General features: G+C 39.2%; 1 protein-coding gene across 1 annotated transcript in view; it reads left to right on the plus strand.

Moving 5' to 3' along the window:
- The first annotated feature begins 540 nt into the window (after positions 1-540).
- LOC138968461 (inverted formin-2-like) overlaps positions 541-21,661 on the plus strand; it is a 114,472-nt gene continuing 93,351 nt past the window's right edge. Inside the window, 1 exon segment of the mRNA XM_070341036.1 lies at positions 541-545. The gene's annotated coding sequence lies outside the window, so the exon portion shown is untranslated.

Here is a 21,661-nt window from a genome sequence, read left to right on the forward strand (position 1 = left end):
AATCTGGAAGGTCGTACCAGAAATGCAGATCTATCTCTGGCCGATTCTTAGATTCAACCTACAAACTGCAACCTCATCTGTGATCAGATGGCCAAGCAATGCGTGAAATCTTTTATTCTAAAGCCTTATGGCTCGTTTCGACAAGCATTAAACGGATGAAATTAACCACATGCAATTTATTCTTCAGAAAAATGCACACACAAAATGGGTTGGGTTCGGTGATTTGTACATAAACGTCTTCCTCACGATAGATTCGCTGATTTGTCTTATGAAGCCGTCATCAACACGAACACAATGATTGCAGAAGCAAACTCTGTACCTACACGACCGAGACACAAGACTGATTATTTCACAGCTGCAATGTGAATAGAGAACAAAGACGTTTTGGGTAAGCTTACTCACGTCAGGTCTTCACTGACAACCTAGGAACAGACGGAAAATTCCGAACAAAAGTAAATGACGTCAAAGTCTCTTTCGCTTTGCGTGTAACTTTGTCATGACGTCTTTTTGTGACGACAGTATACGCGACAATTTGTTCGCTTCCGGTGTCATTTTAGACTGAAAAGCAACTCAAAAGAAGGAGCTAAGCCTGTGTCTTGAAACAGCTGAAACACTCTTTTGGATTGCCGTTTCAATGTTAACCAAAAAGTTAAAGAAAAAAACCAAGGTTCAGTTGCGAACTGACAGCGGATTGAGCATTTATTCCTGTTGATGAAGGTACGATTGAAGCTTTATTCTCTCCGTCAACCAACAAGACTAGATTTGTAGCAGACGAAAAACAAAGTGTGCGTTTTTCCTGTCTTGTGAAGGCGATTATGTCGTTATAAGTTATCTGTACGTTGTGAAGACATTTCAAAACAAAATTTAGCTTTTATGCGTCACGGGATAACAAGCTTATACGTTTTCATCCATGGAATTGGTTTTTTTTCGTCTCGGCAGGGTGAATGAATTCATGATGTCTTTTCCGGAACTGGACAAAACTGACCTTGCCAAGACTGAAACAAAATATAGTTTTGCAACTTCTAGGCTTGGGTTGATTGCCCATGGGGAATTTCCAATGATTTGTGACCCTCCAACACGGATTGAGTCACATGTCACCTTTGCATGATTTTCATATTTTTACATTTTCCTAAATAGTTTTTTATGCTCTATCCAGTGGTGAAACCCGTTTTAGAAAAGAGCAACAACTGTTTGAGTTATAAGCCTGTGACTGAGGTGACCCTCACACTGTTACCAAACACTCCCCGGACTTACATTAAGCCTAGCGCAGAACCGCGCGAGGTGACATGCGACTCATTTCGTGGTGGAGGGTCACATTTGTTTCCACATCCCATGACAAATTCTCTTTACTTTGGTCATGCCATATATACGTTACAGCTCCGTCCATCCACGGTATCGCGTGATATTTTGTCTCGACGGGGTGAAAGAATATAACAAGTCGCGTAAGGCGAAAATACAATATTTAGTCAAGTAGCTGCCATTTTTCAGCAAGACCGTATGCTCGTAGCATCGTCAGTCCACCGCTCATGGCAAAGGCAGTGAAATTGACAAGAAGAGCGGGGTAGTAGTTGCGCTAAGAAGGATAGCACGCTTTTCTGTACCTCTCTTTGTTTTAACTTTCTGAGCGTGTTTTTAATCCAAACATATCATATCTATATGTTTTTGGAATCAGGAACCGACAAGGAATAAGATGAAAGTGTTTTTAAATTGATTTGGACAATTTAATTTTGATAATAATTTTTATATATTTAATTTTCAGAGCTTGTTTTTAATCCGAATATAACATATTTATATGTTTTTGGAATCAGCAAATGATGGAGAATAAGATAAACGTAAATTTGGATCGTTTTATAAATTTTTATTTTTTTTTACAATTTTCCGATTTTTAATGACCAAAGTCATTAATTAATTTTTAAGCCACCAAGCTGAAATGCAATACCGAACCCCGGGCTTCGTCGAAGATTACTTGACCAAAATTTCAACCAATTTGGTTGAAAAATGAGGGCGTGACAGTGCCGCCTCAACTTTCACGAAAAGCCGGATATGACGTCATCAAAGACATTTATCAAAAAAATGAAAAAAACGTATGGGGATTTTATACCCAGGAACTCTCATGTCAAATTTAATAAAGATCGGTCCAGTAGTTTAGTCTGAATCGCTCTACACACACACACACACACGCACACACGCACACACACACACACGCACATACACCACGACCCTCGTTTCGATTCCCCCTCGATGTTAAAATATTTAGTCAAAACTTGACTAAATATAATGACGTCACTCTCGGCAGAGCCTCGAGTGACGTCATCATATTCATTGACCCAGTCTCGACAAAATATCAGGCGATACCATGGATGGACGGAGCTGTAACTTATACTTATGAAACTTTACAAAGACAGGTTAATGAGGTGCATAAAACAAGCATCTCAGACCCTACTCAGAGTGCTCTAAAGTTGTCACAACATATGTGACCCTCCACCACGAAATGAGTCGCATGTCACCTCGCGCGGTTCTGCGCTAGGCTTAATATAAGTCCGGGGAGTGTCTGGTAACATTGTGAGGGTCACCTTAGTCACAGGCTTATAACTCAAACAATTGTCGCTCTTTTCTAAAACGGGTTTTACCACTGCATAGAGCATAAAAAACTCTTTAGGAAAATGTAAAAAATATGAAAATCATGCAAAGGTGACATGCGACTCATTCCGTGGCGGAGGGTCACATATGTATATACGGTGTATACGTCAAGCTAAAATGTATGATGGCAAAAGTAGGCTATGTTTCCTTTCTAATTCAGGAGGGCACCTCGACCGTCCTGGGAGAACGACGTACTCCTTGTAACCTACATCATTTTCAACTGATACTCTGGTCGAGGTTCTTTTCCCAAAAGTAATGAAAACTAATTGCAAAAGTGTGAGCGATGTTGTCTGAACAGTTTTGTAAAATGCATACCGGAATGTGTCAATCTGAAGGCCAAAATATAATTCGCTTCGAAGAGTCGTGGTGGTCGCGAGTGTTGATTTTTTAAACAACAAACTCGCCTTCAGCAAGCGCGCTGGTAACAGAGGATGGGCAGCCTCGCTCTTGAAAATGTTTTGTTCACGTAAAAACACATGCCGAGTCTAAAACAAGGAATTGAAATGAGTTTTGTTTTCAAATCCGAAACAGACACAAAAAAAGACAAGAAAAGTTACATTTTTGGAACAAGTGGACACACAAGAAAAGGAAACAAGTCGCGTAAGGCGAAAATACAACATTTAGTCAAGTAGCTGTCGAACTCACAGAATGAAACGGAACGCAATGCAACGCAGCAAGACCGTATACTCGTAGCATCGTCAGTCCACCGCTCATGGCAAAGGCAGTGAAATTGACAAGAAGAGCGGGGTAGTAGTTGCGCCAAGAAGGATAGCACGCTTTTCTGTACCTCTCTTCGTTTTAACTTCCTGAGCGTGTTTTTAATCCAAACATATCATATCTATATGTTTTTGGAATCAGGAACCGACAAGGAATAAGATGAAAGTGTTTTTAAATTGATTTCGACAATTTAATTTTGAAAATAATTTTTATATATTTAATTTTCAGAGCTTGTTTTTTTATCCAAATATAACATATTTATATGTTTTTGGAATTAGAAAATGATGAAAAATAAGATGAACGTAAATTTGATCGTTTTAGAAAAAAATTAAAAAAATTACAATTTTCAGATTTTTAATGACCAAAGTCATTAATTAATTTTTAAGCCACCAAGCTGAAATGCAATACCGAAGTCCGGGCTTCGTCGAAGATTGCTTGGCCAAAATTTCAATCAATTTGATTGAAAAATGAGGGCGTGACAGTGCCGCCTCAACTTTTACAAAAAGCCGGATATGACGTCATCAAAGGTATTTATCAAAAAAAGGAAAAAAACGTTCGGGGATATCATTCCCAGAAACTCTCATGTCAAATTTCATAAAGATTGGTCCAGTGGTTTGGTCTGAATCGCTCTACACACACGCACACACACACACACACACACACACACACACACACACACACACATACACCACACCCTCGTCTCGATTCCCCCCTCTACGTTAAAACATTTAGTCATTACTTGACTAAATGTAAAAAATGGTCTTGGGATATCATCTGGAAGAATTTGTATGTAAAACTTAACTGAATGTAAAACAAAGGAGAGGCTACTTTGCTGAGAACCCTTTATTCCTGTGTAAAATATCTGTCAATTCTGTACCTTGAGATTTTCTTTCCTTTTTAATGTCAGATTGTCTTTTCTAGTTTTCGGTGTTCTAAACTTAAAGTTACTGGACCGGTCAACTCCAGGTGCACGGAGCCCCTAGGGCTTTCAGTCATGCCTCAGGCAGCTAACCGTTTGAAAAAATACCAAGTTTCATTGACTTTCTATCGAGAAGTCAAGAATTAATTTTGGACTGCCACTATAAGTCAGTCGCCCAAAGACCACTTGGCGCCGGCGTTGGGGTTGCTACCACACCTTTTTGACAGATTTTAACAATAGAATTCTAAATGTAGAGTCCTGGGGCTATTCGTTATACCGCTTTTGAGAAAAAAAAACGTGGTTTTGTGTGCGTATTTTCCTTCTTTGTGCTTACTTTTCCCGTTTAGAGGGTTGGGTTCATTAAGCGGGCATAGAAGTTGAATAGCTTGTCTAATATTCTTAACAGCATATCATTGGAAAGGTAAGGTAATCATACAGATTTTGACGTCAATTAAAATGACGTCACATTGTTCTTGTGTATGTAGTGATGACGTATTTTTGTTTATCCAAAATATCGTTATCAGCAAAGTCGCCACTTTGGGTTTTTCATTTAAATCATTTGAAAATATGCAAGACATAAAATACAACTATACATTTTTAATTGGAATTAAGTAAAACATGTTATAGTGCATCCTAATAGGGGAAGGGCCCCTAATATGGACCACTTTTTGTTTCACGCTGTTAACTATAGCTTGTTTTCTTTCTTCTTTTTTTTTCTTTTTTTTTGTCCTTACACCTGTTCCTTGTTCCGGTATTCTCTCACGCCGCCCCGTCCCTGCATTCGCTGCTCCATCCACATCTGAATTTCGTTCCGCTGCCAGACCTGTCGATTTTACAGACGCTCCAGGGAGGGATGTCGGGTCGCTGCGGTAGGCTACCCTCGGAAGTTGACACTGCACTTCTGCTGAGTCACTTCGACGGTGTTCAGTAGTGGGTCTGTCCCGAGCTAACGGACTCAGCCCACTACCTACTATGCCCCCTACTAACGACATTGACTGCTAAGTCGCGGAGCCAGACTAAGGGAGCGTCCCCTCCAGAGAGCAGACCGCCACCACGTCCCTCCGTCGACCCCCCAGAACGTCACACGTTGAAGACTGACAGTAGAAGTACTATTCAGGGAAGGATGGAACAGGAACAATGAGACCAAGGTCACCATGAGAGCTCCGGGCATGAAGGGCCACAAGAGCAAGGACATTTTATAATTTTGGATGATTAATGAGATGAGGATGATTATAATGATGATGCTATGGATTTCCAATTTGGTTTGAGACTACGTGACAGGGCAGTACTCTACGCTTACTGTCATAATATATCCTGGTGTAACCAGGCCCGAGAACTGCCGCACCTGCGGTGTTGGTCAGGTAAGCAGAACCTGAGCACCCTCAAAGTCGCATTCGTTAAGTGAATGACACTCGGCTGTGTGATTCCAGCCTTCCCATAGGAACCATAGCACTTCCACTCTGGGTAGGAGCCGACCGTAGCCCGAAAAACCCACATGACCCTGATGGGATTCGAACCCACGACCTCCCGGCCCGCAGCCCGATGCGCTAACCACTGCGCTACGGGGGCCGGTATAGCTTGTTTTCTTGCAAAGCAGTTTCGTTTTGTGTTTGGTAGTTGTTCTCTCTTTTGTAAATCTTGAAGACTAATTAGAGAGAATTAGCTTTTACAGTCATTCACTAAAAATCAAATACAGAAAAAAATCACAACTGGTCCATATTAGGGGCCTGGGGCCTACGAATAATGTAACAAAAACGAATAATGTAACAATTGCTACATTATTCGTGGCGGATGTAGCTTTTCCTTGAAATTGCTATCGAGATTTTCTCTATAAATATAATTCACTAGGAAACACTAGACTGATAATTATTGTGATGCACACAAATTCGTGCGTAATGATGCGAATGACCCTTCACCCAGTGAGGTCAAGAACAAAGGGTTTATAAGAGTGTCCAGGAGAAATTATTTTTGCTTTCTTACATTCGAGGTTTTTCTTATCGGGAGACTCCGGATATAAGAAATATTTTTCTCTTATCGAAGGAAAAACAAATGTCATCATAGTTTTGGAAATGCATTGCATTATATGCCCGCAGGCAGGTGCATGAATGTGTATGTGATAATGAATATTTATGTTTGTAAATGTGCGTGCGAATTAATATGTGTATTTTAATGTGTTATTCCCGACTTGTAGTAGGGTTTGGGACATAGCACATGGTGGCCGCCATTATTAGCATCGGCTTTCCCATATACCCGTTTGACTTGGAATAAAGGCCGTGAAAGGTGAATGCTCGCCTAATAGGCTACTGAGCTTTACTGGCCGATGTGAATGCGTTATATATTGTGTGTAAAAAATGTCTGTTTGTCCGTCTGTCTGTAAAAAATTCCATTTCAAACGGCAGAAATTAATATGTAAGCGCCTAGGGCTATATTTAGATTAGGCGCATAAAAATTATCACAATAATAATAATAATAATGTGTGTGGGGCTTCAAACCTCCTGTTAAAATACACGTGGAAAAACACTTTTGGACAGGAATTAAGATAAGTGTCGTCGCGGTTTTGTTTGCTTGTTTTGGGATGGGGTTTTTTTCCGACATCAGGTCCAATCTTTTTTGTTCTGTAACTTGTTCTTTTCTTTGATTCTATGTTCCCAAACCTTTATTCGTAACTAAAAATGTGTCTAGTTTCTAATGGAGTTCCATATCGATACACACCGACACATATTTTGCAAGCACAAGAAGAGTAATTGCTATCTGAGTGTAAATATTCAGAATTATGTACAATACCAATGAATAATTATACAAATTAGATTGTTGTTTGCTTTTTTAAGATAGAATTTCTGTTTATTGTTTTACCAATATTTTTTTTGTTACAGGAATAGAACAAAAGGTCAATGAAATCTATTTTTTAACACAATACGAGCTATGTTAAATCTGCACTATGGGATTTACCCATTCTAAGAACAGAATATTTATGGAATGTAGTACGAAGGCTACCACAACGCAGCAGTCTTAATCTTGGTTCTTTCATTAAACTGGTAACATTGTTTTTGTACAAGCTCGAAACCGAATTTATATTTCCAAAATAGTGCTGTAATAGGTTTGCCTACTGTGTTTTGTTAAGGATTATTTGGATCTGCAGGCAATTCATGAAAAACATTGTGTGTTGTTAACCCGTGATTTGTAAAAATGTAAAAACATTTCACAAATCATGCACGTCGAACCTAAAACCGCGATTTGTAAAAATGTAAAAATCTAAAAATATCGCATTCCACAAAGTAATGCATGCCTTTTATTATTATTAATTTTTCTTGTTTAGAGCCTCTACGCTGAGAGGTGGGGGTGGTTTTAGATCCACATCCCATTTTTTGCCCCATCCTATTTTCGCGACATTTCACAAGCCAAGCGTCATTTTACTAACATGTCATAATAATAACGCGACATCCCATTTTGACACCATATCCCATTTGGCCGCCATGCCGTTTCACCGCCATTCCATTTTGCCCCCATCCCATTGTCGCGACATTTCACAAGCCAAGCGCCATTTTACTACCGTGTCATAACAATAGCGCGACATCCTATTTTGACACCATCCCATTTGGCCGCCATCCCATTTATGATTTATTTTTCTTGCCAAGCCTCTACTATACTGCGTTATTCAACTAGGAAAACATTCCGTTTACGCAAAATTCCATTTTTGCCACAATCCAAAATGTCGCGAAATAGGGATGGCGGCGAAATGGGATGACGGCAAAACGGCATGGCGACAAAATGGAATGTGGCGCTAGTGGTATGTCACGGTGGTAAAATGACACTTGGCCTGTGAAATGTCGCGAAAATGGGATGGAGGCGAAATGGGGTAACGGCGAAACGGGATTGCGCCAAAATAGGATGTGGAGCTAATCAAGCAATCAATGAGTCTTATCGCGCATATTCCGTGGGTACAGTTCTAGGCGCTCTGCAGTGATGCCGTGTGAGATGAAATTTTATACGGCCAGTAGATTGCAGCCATTTCGGCGCATATTTACCTTTCACGGCCTATTATTCCAAGTCACACGGGTATAGACAATTATTAACTGTGCCTAAGCAATTTTGCCAGGAAAGACCCTTTTGTCAATCGTGGGATCTTTAACGTGCACACCCAATGTAGTGTACACGGGGGGAGGTTCGGACACCGAAGAGAGTCTGCACACAAAGTTGACTCTGTGAAATAAATTTCCGCCGAACCTGGGATCGAACTCACGCTGACAGCGGCCAACTGAATACAAATCCAGCGCGCTACCAACTGAGCTATATCCCCGCCCGGTACATGACATGGTGGTAAAATGACACTTGGCCTGTGAAATGTCGCAAAAATGGGATGGGGGCGAAATGGGCTAACGGCGAAACGGGAATGCGCCAAAATGGGATGTGGAGCTAATGGTACATGCTATGGTGGTAAAATGACACTTGGCCTGTGAAATGTCGCGAAATGGGATGGGGGGGAAATGGGATAACGGCGAAACGGGACTAATAGATCTCTTGATTTTGGGGTAGCGCGACTCTGTTACTGCTAGCTTTCCACTGGAAGGGAGCGACCCGAATATCCAAAAGATGGGACAAAAAAAGTAATGACATTTTTTTTTCTCAATAGATCCCTTCTCTTTGGAGATGATGAGTTAAATATCGGGCGCATTTACGTGATTTGTAAAACATTTTACAAATCGCGGGGTGCGCCCCGTGATTTGTAAAAATGTTTTTACATGTTTTACATTTTTACAAATCACGGGTTAACATGTGGGTGCCCAAAGGAGGTATCTGATTGGCTGCGGACCTGGGTGCACGAAGCGGGCGTTCTGATGGGCTGTTATGACGGTTAGCCCGGAGAGAGAACGAGGGGAGAGAGAAAGAGGGAGTGGGGGGTAGGGGTGGAGGGGTAGGGGGGTAGAATCAAAGTATAACGGCGTGTATCTATCTGTCTGTGCATGTGTGCGAGTGGCGTCACTGATTCTGCAAAAAGCGTGCATGCCACGTGAGTGACATGTGATTTTTGAGAGTGGATGCTAACCCTAACCCGAGACTATTATGAGCTATTTTACACTTTTTCTAATCTAAGTCTAACTTTTTCTAAGTTGAAAAAAGGGCTACCCCCGAATAATGTAACAATTGTTATTTGTGCCCTCCCCCATGTGTTCTTGTGGAGAAGCGGAGCAGGACACGGCCCACATCCTACGAGACTGCAGGAACCACCAGGTGCTGAGAGAGGAAATCTGGCCATTGCCGGAGTCCCTGCACAACAAGCTGTACGGGCCAGTGGCTGCGCTGCAGAGGACCACTAATTATATCTCAAGATCTGGACTCCAAGTGTGATCGGCGATCGAAAAGAAGAAGAAGAAGAAGAAGATGTAACAATTGTTACATTATTTGTTTTTGTTACATTATTCGTTGTATCACTGGGTGCTTGATATGGACCAGTGATGAGACCTTCGAGAATCACTGTAAAAAGCCCCATTTACTTCAAAATAACATGATACAACTTGCAACTTACCATGCAAGTCAGACCAAAGAGTGTATCCCTTCGGAAAGAGGGTTCACTCCCTTCTTCACGCCACTTGCAAAAGTGATGCGAAGAGCCGCCGCCGAATCTACAACAGCGTTACGGCTTGACCGAGGAAAACGTTGCCACCGAGCAAGGAAGAATAGAAGAGTGACGGACTGTTTTTGTTTTCAGCTACTTATATAACTATCGAAAAGACTGTTTTATTAAATTTGTGTAAAGAAAACACACTGGTCGTACTGTTACCAGCATCTAAAAAAACTAGTTCACAGGCGCTCATGCAGTATTTAAAGAGATACAGACAGAAAATAAAACACTGAATACATGTAGACAGAAACTCACAGACTTATCTTCATACATTTGCTTTATGAACATATTATTAGTGAATCTATTGAAAGTAATGGGATTTGTCAGTTCTCTACACATTCTTTACAGCAATGAAAATCAGTTCTCTCTCTCTCTCTCTCTCTCTCTCTCTCTCTCTCTCTCTCTCTCTCTCTCTCTCTCTCTCTCTCTCTCTCTCTCTCTCTCTCTCTCTCTCTTATAAACATAACATATATTTCTGTGTTATATATAGTGTTCAAACATTGCTAAAACAAAATCTTATGCATCTTGAAATATCTTATTGGTTGCTTGACATTTTATTTCTGTCATTTATACTGTATTTAACATCTATTTAACTTTATTTATTATTGTAATGGTGTTACCTCTTAATGGGCGAGGGCCGGATGAAAAAACCCGCCATGTATACTTTGCTTATTCCGTCATCCTCAAAACATAATTTAAAATTTCAAAATTAAATTTCGCTTCAAATATTAATTTCATATTCAATGTAATTTATTTAATTCTCTCTCTCTCTCTCTCTCTCTCTCTCTCTCTCTCTCTCTCTCTCTCTCTCTCTCTCTCTCTCTCTCTCTCTCTCTCTCTCTCTCTCTCTCTCTCTCTCTCTTTCAATCTATCTCTGTGTGTCTAGTTCTGTTTGTTTGTCTTGTTTCATGTTGTTGTCTCAGTCTCTCAGTGTTAACCTCTTGCTCAAAACCACAACGAAATTGCGCTGGTTTGGTGTGATACAAGACAAACCGTATTTCTCTAACATTCATTTATACATTTCAATTATAGATTTAATAATTGATAAAATAAGGCGAACAGTACAATCTGCATCCCCATGAAAAGACAAAAAAATGAATCTTTTTTTTACGAGAATGATAACCATTAGAAGCTGCACATTAGTTAGCTTTTGCCTTGCTTGCCAATGCTTCCGAGGTGCCAGTGAAAAAGTTTTACTCGGTCAGTGGAGGGACGGCAAGCTGGAATGCGGGAAGGTCTGGCATCACTTTTAGGCCGAAGTGAACCCTCTTTCCGTAGGGATACACTGTTTGGTCAGACTAATTGAAATATGCTTCAGTTTTACAGGTTTGGGTTCGACGACAACTTTATTTGAAACACAAGAGGAAACTTTAAAAAAAACAAAAATCAAAAACAGAGAGAAAATAATTGAAACTATCAACTTTCACGTAAAGAAGACTGTATAATGTTTTGAAATCTCGAGGGCTAGTTATAGGTCATTTTTAGCAAGCTTTTTAATGAGTGACTGAAACAGTCCTTTATGTTTTCTTTTCTTCTATTTGTTGAAGGTGTTCCATATTAGGGGACACAGAGATACTTCGAGGTTTTGCTATGTTTTGTTTGTGACAGAAACTCGGGGCCAAAACTGCTACAGTGTAGCGAACACAGCCTTAGCTGTCCTACAGTGCAATTTTTGTGTGTTTATAGCTTTGTCTTTGGAGAAAAATTAGTCCATTTTAAGCGTCGAATTTAGAGTGCACGAAGCTAAAAGTGTAAACAAAAACAAAAGGGAGAAAAAAAAACTAACGGATATTGTGCGTTGTGCGTCCGCAAATTTTTCGACATATCAAGAGAGGATACATGCAGCGAATGAAACTGTTCTGAGCGCTCTGGCACCGTTAGTTTGTCAAAACGAAAGGTGGTCAATATTAGGAGCCATTCCATATTAGGAGCCCTTCCCCTATAATTTGCACGTATACGTGTTACGTCACAAACATACACACATTCTTAATCTTGACAGCACTGGTGCTTTGGAAGATCTGCTAAAAGTTCATCTCGGGAAATCAGTATTTCAGTAATGGTTGTCGACATTTTATCCATAAAAAACTCATGTTTGGATTGTGAGTTATTAAGGGAAAATTCTTTGGGACGAATAAACATTTTCCCTCATTCTTTTACTCCTTTCTCCTGTACAGCAATGTGCTTATTGGAAGCACACCTGCCGAATGCAATTGATCAGAGGTACCTTAATTGTTAATTAAGTGAGATAAAATGACAAAAACTTTGCTGCAAATGATTCAAGTGATGATGTGTTTCAACGCTATTATCACACCACAGCCAGTTTATTTTGACTTTTCCCCAGGCTTGTTTCTTCGTAAATAAGTTGACGTGAAGATTTAAAATGTATAATATACACACAAAGGTGTGAATCAAGTTATTTCATAATCGTCATGCAGTCAGTGTGTGCAGAAGCAGTTCTTTGGAAATCAGTGGATAGCAAGTCTAAAAATAATACTGTGAGTGATGACAGTTTCCGTGGTTTTTCTGTGGCACATTTACACGAGTATACATAATCGGGAAGGGTCGGAGCTGAAGGGGCGTGTCATCAGACACACGATCTTAGAACAACAGAGAAGAAACCAACACCAAAGACGCCAAAAGTCTACTTCTTTTAGCTATATATCACTCATCTCCAAACAAAAAACAGCCCTGATCAGTTGAAATAAAGTGTTTTCAGTACAATTTACCGTCTTACTACTAATGATCTCATCAAAACAGTTTGGCTTATCATCTTAGATCTGACCAGGCTTTTACTCGGGGTAAGACCATTCCTTCATTTTGTCCCATGCCAAAACACAGCACCCTGGCTGCTTTTCGCGGTGAGTTTAATTGTTTTTTTGACTACATTTTAAATGTTACTTGTTGCATTTAAACACTTCATTCATCAAAACAATTACCTCTGTGCACAGGTAGCACTTAGACTTTGTTTGTTTCTTTGGTATGTGACAGAGTGGAGGGATGTTCTTATTTCATGTAAAAGCCTGCCCCGATCTTAGAAGGTGCGCTGACAGTTTTTAATAGAAGCATTGAGCCTTTAAGCTGAATCCAAACTGTGTTAGATCCGAAACCTTCAAAGGATAGTCTGGTTTGTCTCCAACAACAATAAGAACAAGAAATTCCTCCGAGGTAGGAAAAACACCCCCGTCAGAGAACTCAGAACTTTATTACATGCGGAGAGAGAGAGAGAGAGAGAGAGAGACAGAGACAGAGACAGAGACAGAGAGACAGAGAGACAGAGAGACAGTCAGAAGTCAAAAGTCAAAAGTCAGAAGTCAAAAGTCAAAAGTCAAAAGTCAAAAGTCAAAAGTCAAAAGTCAAAAGTCAAAAGTCAAAAGTCAAAAGTCAAAAGTCAAAAGTCAGAAGTCAGAAGTCAGAAGTCAGAAGTCAGAAGTCAGAAGTCAGAATGTTTATTTGCGTAAACACAGGGTCCATTGCGAAAGGGTACGTCGAGGTAGGAAAAACACCCCCGTTGGTCAAAGGCAAATAACCATTCTCACTGCTACCAACTGAGAAGGTTATTTCCCTTTGACCATTGATATGTCACTCTTAATCTTAATCCACCAATAACTCCCTAACCGTGTGTTTGACTGGTCCCAATTTTTGTAAGGACCGTCTCAGGAATGAGCAACTCAACACGAATGATTAACAAGAAACTAAGTCCATCTCACGATGAACACGAGCCGAAATCATATGCACTCGACTTATGAAATAGAAAGAAATCAAATACGACGAAGAGAAGAAAAAGTTTGAAAGTACCATTGAACTTCCATGTCGGCGTGTGGCTGAGCTTAAAATAGGAATGTTGTTGCAATCTGTTAGGCACTTTCCCTTTTGACAGGTAGTTTTTGCATGCACAGCAAAACACGGCCTTTTTTACAAATCCTAAAGACTGTCGGAAACTTCGCATGCTCTCTTGTGAACGCCATGTGAAACATTGATTCTGAAACAAAAATCTATGACAAAAGTTTGATGTAGTATGTTTACAAGAAACGTATATCACGAAACAGGTAGCTGATGTGTGGAAAAAGGAATGGGGAGGGGTTATGATTTATACCGAACGAACATCACACAGTGGTGGTCAAATGATTTTGTTAAAAAAAGGATGTAATTTTGATTATAAAGTAATGGAGACCCATTGTGATAGAATCCAAGGGGTAAATATAATTTGTGAAGGAAAGGATTTGTGGATTTTGAATGCTTATGCGCCAAACGATGTAAACTCCAAATGTGTTTTTTATCAGAAGGTTGTGTCAATTATTAAAGATTCCCGTTTAAGTAACGTCATTTTGTGTGGTGATTTTAATTGTGTTCTTGACAAGGAGTTAGACATAGTGAGCGGAGAAAGGCACGCTGAAAGAGCAGTGTCACAACTGAATGAAATGTTTATCGCATGTGATTTGTTTGATGTATGGAGATTATTTAACCCTGGTATTAAAGAATTCTCTTGGTCAAAGAAGAATCCGTTTATTGCTAGGAGAATTGACTATGTATTTACATGTGCAACACTTTTTGATAGAACTACGGAATGTTGTTTATTGTCTGTTCCCTTTTCCGACCACAGAGGTTGTTCTGTGCAACTCAAATTATCTGAGATTGACAGGGGCCCGAGTTACTGGAAATTCAATAATTCTCTCCTCCAGGATAAAGATTTCATTGATGGTATGAATAGAATGATTGAAAATCACGCATATGATTTTATAAACGATACTGATTATCAAACCGTATGGGAGCTGTTAAAATGTGAAATAAGAGATTATGCAATGCAGTACGCGCAGAAGAAAAGCGTTGAAAGAAGAAACGGTATTGTTTTGTTGTATGCTGAATTAAATGATTTGGATGCAAGGTTAGCGAATGACCCAGATAACTGTGGAATGCAATGCGAGCGTGAAAACCTAAAGTTAAAAATAGAATTAGTTGAGCAGTGTAAAGCTCGCGCAGCCCAGGTACGCGCCCGTGCGAAGTGGGTAGAACAGGGAGAAAAGAACACAAAGTATTTTCTCAACCTTGAAAAAGCCAGAGCAAATGCGAAGATAATGAACAGTATACAGTGTGAATCTGGGGAAGTGATAACTGACCAGCGTGAAATCTTGAACGCGCAAAAGAATTACTATGCTGATTTGTACAGAAAAAAAGTAAACGTTGAAAACATGGACGAGAAGGTGGATCAGTTTTTATCTGATGTGACAACATTACAGATTTCAGATTTTCAGAGAAATGAGTGTGAAGGGCTAATAACTGAAAACGAAGCTCTCGCTGCACTTAAACAAATGAAATCTGGGTCGGCCCCTGGGGTTGATGGTATTACTGTAGAATTTTTGAAAGTGTTTTGGACCCGCATCAGAACATTGTTAATTGCGTCTTTTAATGCAAGTTTTGACGATGGAAAATTGTCTTCCACGCAGCGCAAAGCTGTCATTACCCTTATACACAAGGGAAAGGAGTTGCCTAAAAATGAATTAAAGAACTGGAGACCCATCTCCCTTACAAACAGCGATTATAAACTGATAGCCAAGTGTTTGGCAAAAAGGTTAGGAAGCGTTATTGGTGATATTGTTCAGAAAGATCAAGTCGGTTATATTAAAGGCAGAAAAGTATCTACAATATTAAGGTTAATTGATGATGTAATCGAACAATCACACGAGTTAAATCAACCTGGTCTGTTGGTCGCAATTGACTGTGTTCAAGCGTACGATAGTATTTCAAAAGAGTTTATTATTAAAGCCTTTCAAAAATTCGGGTTTGGGCCAGAATTTGTTCAATGGGTGACTGTGTTAATGAACGACACGGTTAGCTCAGTGCAGTATTGTGGATGGTTGTCTGATTTTTTTGATGTGAAAGCCGGGATTCGTCAAGGGTGCCCGTTTTCATGTTTGGCCTTTGTACTGGCCATTGAATTGTTGGCATCAAAAATAAGACAGTGTAGACGTATTAAAGGAATTTCGTTATGGAATAATGTTGATATTGCAACCGTTATTAAAATTGCCCTGTATGCAGACGATATCACCCTTTTTTTAAAGGATGAGATTGATATGTATTATGCACTTGATATAATGAATGACTTTTCGAGCTTTTCAGGCTTAAGGATACATAAGAGAAAGTCTGAGGCGATGTGGTTGGGTAGTAGGAAGCATTGTGATGAAACATTTTATAATTTTGGATGGAAGAAGAAGTTGAAGATTTTGGGTGTATATTTTTGTAATGATAAGAGTGCTTCTTTGGTAGAAGATAACTGGACTGGAAGAATAAGGAATATTAAGCGATTGATTTGTGCATGGGAGAAGCGAAATTTGAGCATTGTAGGGAAAATATGTATTGTGAAAACGTTTTTAATTTCACAATTTGTGTATATTATGCAAGCGTTTGTATTACCTGATTGTGTTTTGAATGAAGTCAATACCTTATTGTTTAGATTTTTGTGGCGAAAAAAAGATTGTAATCGGAAGGCCTTTGAAAAGGTGAAAAGAAGCATTTTATGTTTTGAAATTGAAAAAGGTGGTTTAAAAATGATCGATATTAGGCAAATGCAAATTTCTTTTTTATTACAATGGGTTTCACAACTAACTACATCAAATGAAAATGATAATTGGAGTTTTACTCCAAAGATGATGTATTTGCGTTTTGGAAAGCATTTTGAATGTTTCTTATCGAATGTAAACAGTGCAAGATTTAAAGGGTTAGACCTAGTGAAATCACACTTTTGGAAAGCAGTATTAAAATATTGGCTGGATAATAACCACTACGCTCGTGGGACAATCGGGCCGGTTTTTTTATGGAATAATGCATGCATAACGTATAGTGGCAAAGTTTTATTTTTTGAAAGTTGGATACAACGAGGTGTATTGGTATTAACTGACATTGTACGTTCGGGAAACATATTATCATATCAAGATATTTGTGATCTGATTGGATATTCACCAAACCGAATTCTTGAATATAATGTTGTAAAAGCTGCTGTGTCATTATTTATGAGGAAAAATGTTGTAAATATGACTGATGATGCTTGTATTACCTTACCACTGTTTAACGGCAAAAATGTGTTAAGTGCCAGAGAATATAGGAAAGAGATTATCAATATGAAAACAGATGTACCATGTTCCGGAGGATTTTGGAAGAGAAAGTTTAATGTAGAAATTGATGAACGATCTTGGATAGTTGCCTATCAGTCAACACAAGAGACTAGATTAAGAGTTTTACACTGGAAAATTATGCACAACATTTATCCGACCAACATTCTGCTGTGTAAAATGAAAGTAACGGAAACTAATAAATGTAATTACTGTTGTGATGTAACTGATTTCATTGAACACTTCTTTTTTGAATGCCCGGTTGTATACAAATTCTGGAAGTTTATTGAAAAATTTATATTTCGTAATTTAGAAATTAAGGTTGTTTTGAAAGTTAGTGATGTTTTATTTGGTATGCATTTTGTAATGGTGAAAAAGGCAACTATGTATAAATTGAACCACATTATCTTAATCGGAAAGATGTGCGTTAGTATATATAAAAAAACAAATTCGTTTTTACCGTTGGAAAGTATTTTTGATAGGCAGTTACAGATAAGAAGCATTTTTGTGTGAGTGTTCGAAGAACAAAACGTTAAAGAAAAGTTAGCTTGTTGTAATCGATAAGTTGTATTTAATTCATTGTATGAGATATTGTTAATTGTTGTATTTAACTCATTGTATGAGATATTGTTAATTGTTGTTATTTATTTGAATAAAATTGTTGGGAAAAAACAAAAAAAAAAAAAAAAAAAAAAAAAAAAAATCTATGGCATGAATGACAATGGAAAGACGGTCTCTCTCTGATTCAAAGTTCATAATGACAGTTATGAAGTGCTGAATTTAGAAAATCTGTAGATGAAGTAAAATCATTTGAATGTTGGCTTGTTGAAACTTCATAACAAACAGCCACCTCGTCTATATCATTATCTGAAAGAATGCAAACTTCCTTTGAAACACCAACATTTGTATGGAAAACTTCTGTTTCTGTCATCTTTGATTTCATTTGACAACTTGGACTGATGGCATCTTCCAGAGATATATCCATTACTTTCAACGTGCGCCTCTTTGTATTCCTGTAAGCCTGCCACTTATTTATAAAAAGAAACGTTTGATACTTTTACCAAACAGTTAGTATAATGCACGCTCTACCTGTATTCGTCTTTAAATTCTGCAAGACTGAAGCGAAAGAGGTCTGTCTCAGTTTTGTCGTCAGTTTGTTGTGTACATTTACACACGCACAACGAACAACACATGCACAGGCCCGGGGGAAGCTCTCCTTTCTTATGTCCGACCATAGACGTATACATGTAGTTTACATGTTTATTAGTCATCTATTTGATTGATTACGTGTATGATATGACGGAGAGTCGCATCGGTTTGATGCTGTGAACCCAACCGTGGCTGTGGCTGTCGTTTGAAGTAGCCTACTTCTTTATAAAGATTCATTTACATTCTACTTCTGACCAAGGCATGTTTGGTACCTACTGAATCCTTGTTGCGTGTAGTTTTACGTGGCACGTTGCCCAAAGTTGTATTCTTGAGGAGCATAAAATAAAACGTGTTACAAAGTTATCTCAAAACTCTGCAGTGACTGCTCGCGCAGCAGGTCAGCTAATTATAGCACGCAGCCTCCACAGACAGCTTTCGAGCCGAGACCATATGACTCGCCGCTCGTGCGGCTCGTCAATAATCATTGATGTACATCTTGCTGTTTGTTTGTCTACCAATAAGACGTTGATATAAGCTAACTAACATACACGTACAGCTTTTGCTTTGTTACATTTAGAGACTGTGTCAGCCTTATTGACGATCTTTCATAATATGTTTAGTTTTAAAAGTTATATAAAAAATAAAGGCTGATAATATGAAGCGAGAAAAGGGTATGATGTCACTCTGTGTGTGTGTGTGTGTGTGTGTGTGTGTGTGTGTGTGTGTGTGTGTGTGTGTGTGTGTGATTGTGTGTGTGTGTGATTGTGTGTGTGTGTGTGTGTGCGATTGCGTGCGTGCTTTTGTCATTTTTTTCACACGTCACAAGAGAACTAAATTGGAACACAAACACAGACGAAGCCAACATTCACAAATAACACAAATAACTTGTGGCGGAGGGATAGACCCAGAGGCAACAAGTCAGCAAGAGGTCACACAAAATTGAGTTTTGAATGACCTGTCACAGTTATGAAATACGTTGCACTTAAAAATCACATGATGCGTTAAAACCTGCACTACAATTAATAATAAAACAAAATAGGAGAAAGGGGCGACAGAGTGTCTCGTGAAAGGGGTCGGTGATCTCTACGCGCTTTGAATATAAAACCGTGCATACAAAGTTATAGCAATAAATCTTAGCCGATTAGGAAATGGATGTCAACGACAAAAGTAATACACGGCGTTAATAGTGAAGCAAATGACTACAAAGTGCTCTTTTGAGTTGTGTGGATATAGGTGTACCGGAAACTGTCGTTAAAGCTGCAGTCTTCCGTGTGCTGTGTCAAGTCTTGTCGCTATGCCCCTCACCTTCACCTGTACATTTCTCATTCTGCATGTCGCAATGAGCCGAGAATAGCAAAGCAGGGTGAAGGTAGGACGGGTTCAAGGGAATCGTTTCAGGCACCTTACTTTTTTTCTGAAAAGGTCATCCATTAAATACCGTGCGTCACATACTACAAGGTGCGATCAAACTCTGCGAAATCAATAAATCAATCCGAATCGAGAAAGCTGCGTCGAGTGCAAAACCTGCGCGTAACACTTAAAGCTTTCAACCAACAATGAGATTAATATTTGTAGAATGAATCTGAACGTGCTGTTCACAAAAGTTGCACTGCCGGTATCAGTGATAGATTATACAAATCAGTCAAGGTGTGGCGGCCGAGCGGGAAACTGTGGGGGTTAGATGTTTGTTTGTTTGTTTGCTTAACGCCCAGCCGACCACGAAGGGCCATATCAGGGCGGTGCTGCTTTGACATTTAACGTGCGCCACACACAAGACAGAAGTCGCAGCACAGGCTTCATGTCTCATCCAGTCACATTATTCTGACATTATTCTAACCCTAAGCTGAAAAAATACGCGGAAAAATTACTGCCAGGGGCTAAAGGGCGATATGCACAGAAATTAGTTGACATCGATGGCATTGACCCATATGAAATACCAAGGCATAATACAGGTGGTGAGATTTCTTCATTATGTTCACGCATGCGCAGTGACACCGGCATCGAAATATGACCGAGGCAGAAAACTGAACTCGTGTATACACGTGGTGAGATTTCTGATCTTGTTCGCGCATGCGCAGAGAACCGGCATTGAAATATGTACACAGGGGAAAGATGAAATCGTGACACCGGCGCGAGTACCTGTGTGCATAAATTAGGAATCTTCGCAGAGAAACCAAGCATCACTCATTACAACCAAATCCTTATACATCATATGCAACATAGGTACGGGATATGTAATAGTAACACAACAATGACAAAACAATGATTGAAAAGACAAAGATGAGTTTGTGAGAATCAATTTCTCTCAACGATACATGAAAACCGGTCAAAGTCAAAGTGACGCTTTGCCGGGTCAGTTCGGCGAAGCATTATCGTAAATAAATTATGCAGCCATCCAGCCTAATCATTGACTTCTATGCAAACCTAAATATAATTAGGACAATATCAAAGATAAAAGGGACTTTGAAAGATAGAAGTTAGGTAGATATATATAGAGAGGTACGTATTTTATTAGAATTTGCGCCAGCAAGGTGCGCGCGCATCATCGTATCGTCTGCTATGGGGTGGGTGATCCCGTTTGTACTGTACACAAGGCTGTTTCGCTATGCGATGATGAGAGTGTTTAGGGTAGCGAAGTGCACTTGGCTACACATTGAAACCCCTTTTAAGACATCCAAAAATCTGAGAAGTTCAGGTCTTAAAAAGGGGTGCGTCAAAATGGGGTTGTGTTAACAGAGGGTATAAACAGAAAGTCTACAAAAGCAAGCCTTAAAGGGGAGAGGCCTTAAATTGGGGGTGGGGTGTCTTATATATAAGGGGGGTTTAATTGTACATACCACATCAACATGGAAACAAACAATTAACCACAAAAAAATAATGTGTTTTAAATGTGGCAAAACATAGGTCTGCAGGGTTAGCATCGAAATACTTCGACAAAATCTCGTGACACTAATCTCGCTACGTGAATGAATCGCTCATCAGTCATCGTGCTGTTGCCGAAATACAAGTCTTTCTGAGTCTAAGCCTGATCTAGATGAATATATTTTATCAGATGTTATTAAAATGCAACAAGTCGCGTAAGGCGAAAATACAACATTTAGTCAAGTAGCTGTCGAACTCACAGAATGAAACTGAACGCAATGCAACGCAGCAAGACCGTATACTCGTAGCATCGTCAGTCCACCGCTCATGGCAAAGGCAGTGAAATTGACAAGAAGAGCGGGGTAGTAGTTGCGCTGAGAAGGATAGCACGCTTTTCTGTACCTCTCTTCGTTTTAACTTTCTGAGCGTGTTTTCAATCCAAACATATCTTATCTATATGTTTTTGGAATCAGGCACCGACAAGGAATAAGATGAAAATGTTTTTAAATTGATTTCGAAAATTTAATTTTGATCATAATTTTTATATTTTTAATTTTCAGAACTTGTTTTTAATCCAAATATAACATATTTATATGTTTTTGGAATCAGAAAATGATGGAGAATAAGATGAACGTAAATTTGGATTGTTTT

The sequence above is a fragment of the Littorina saxatilis genome, linkage group LG6, assembly GCF_037325665.1.
Source record: "Littorina saxatilis isolate snail1 linkage group LG6, US_GU_Lsax_2.0, whole genome shotgun sequence".
NCBI lineage: Eukaryota > Metazoa > Mollusca > Gastropoda > Littorinimorpha > Littorinidae > Littorina > Littorina saxatilis.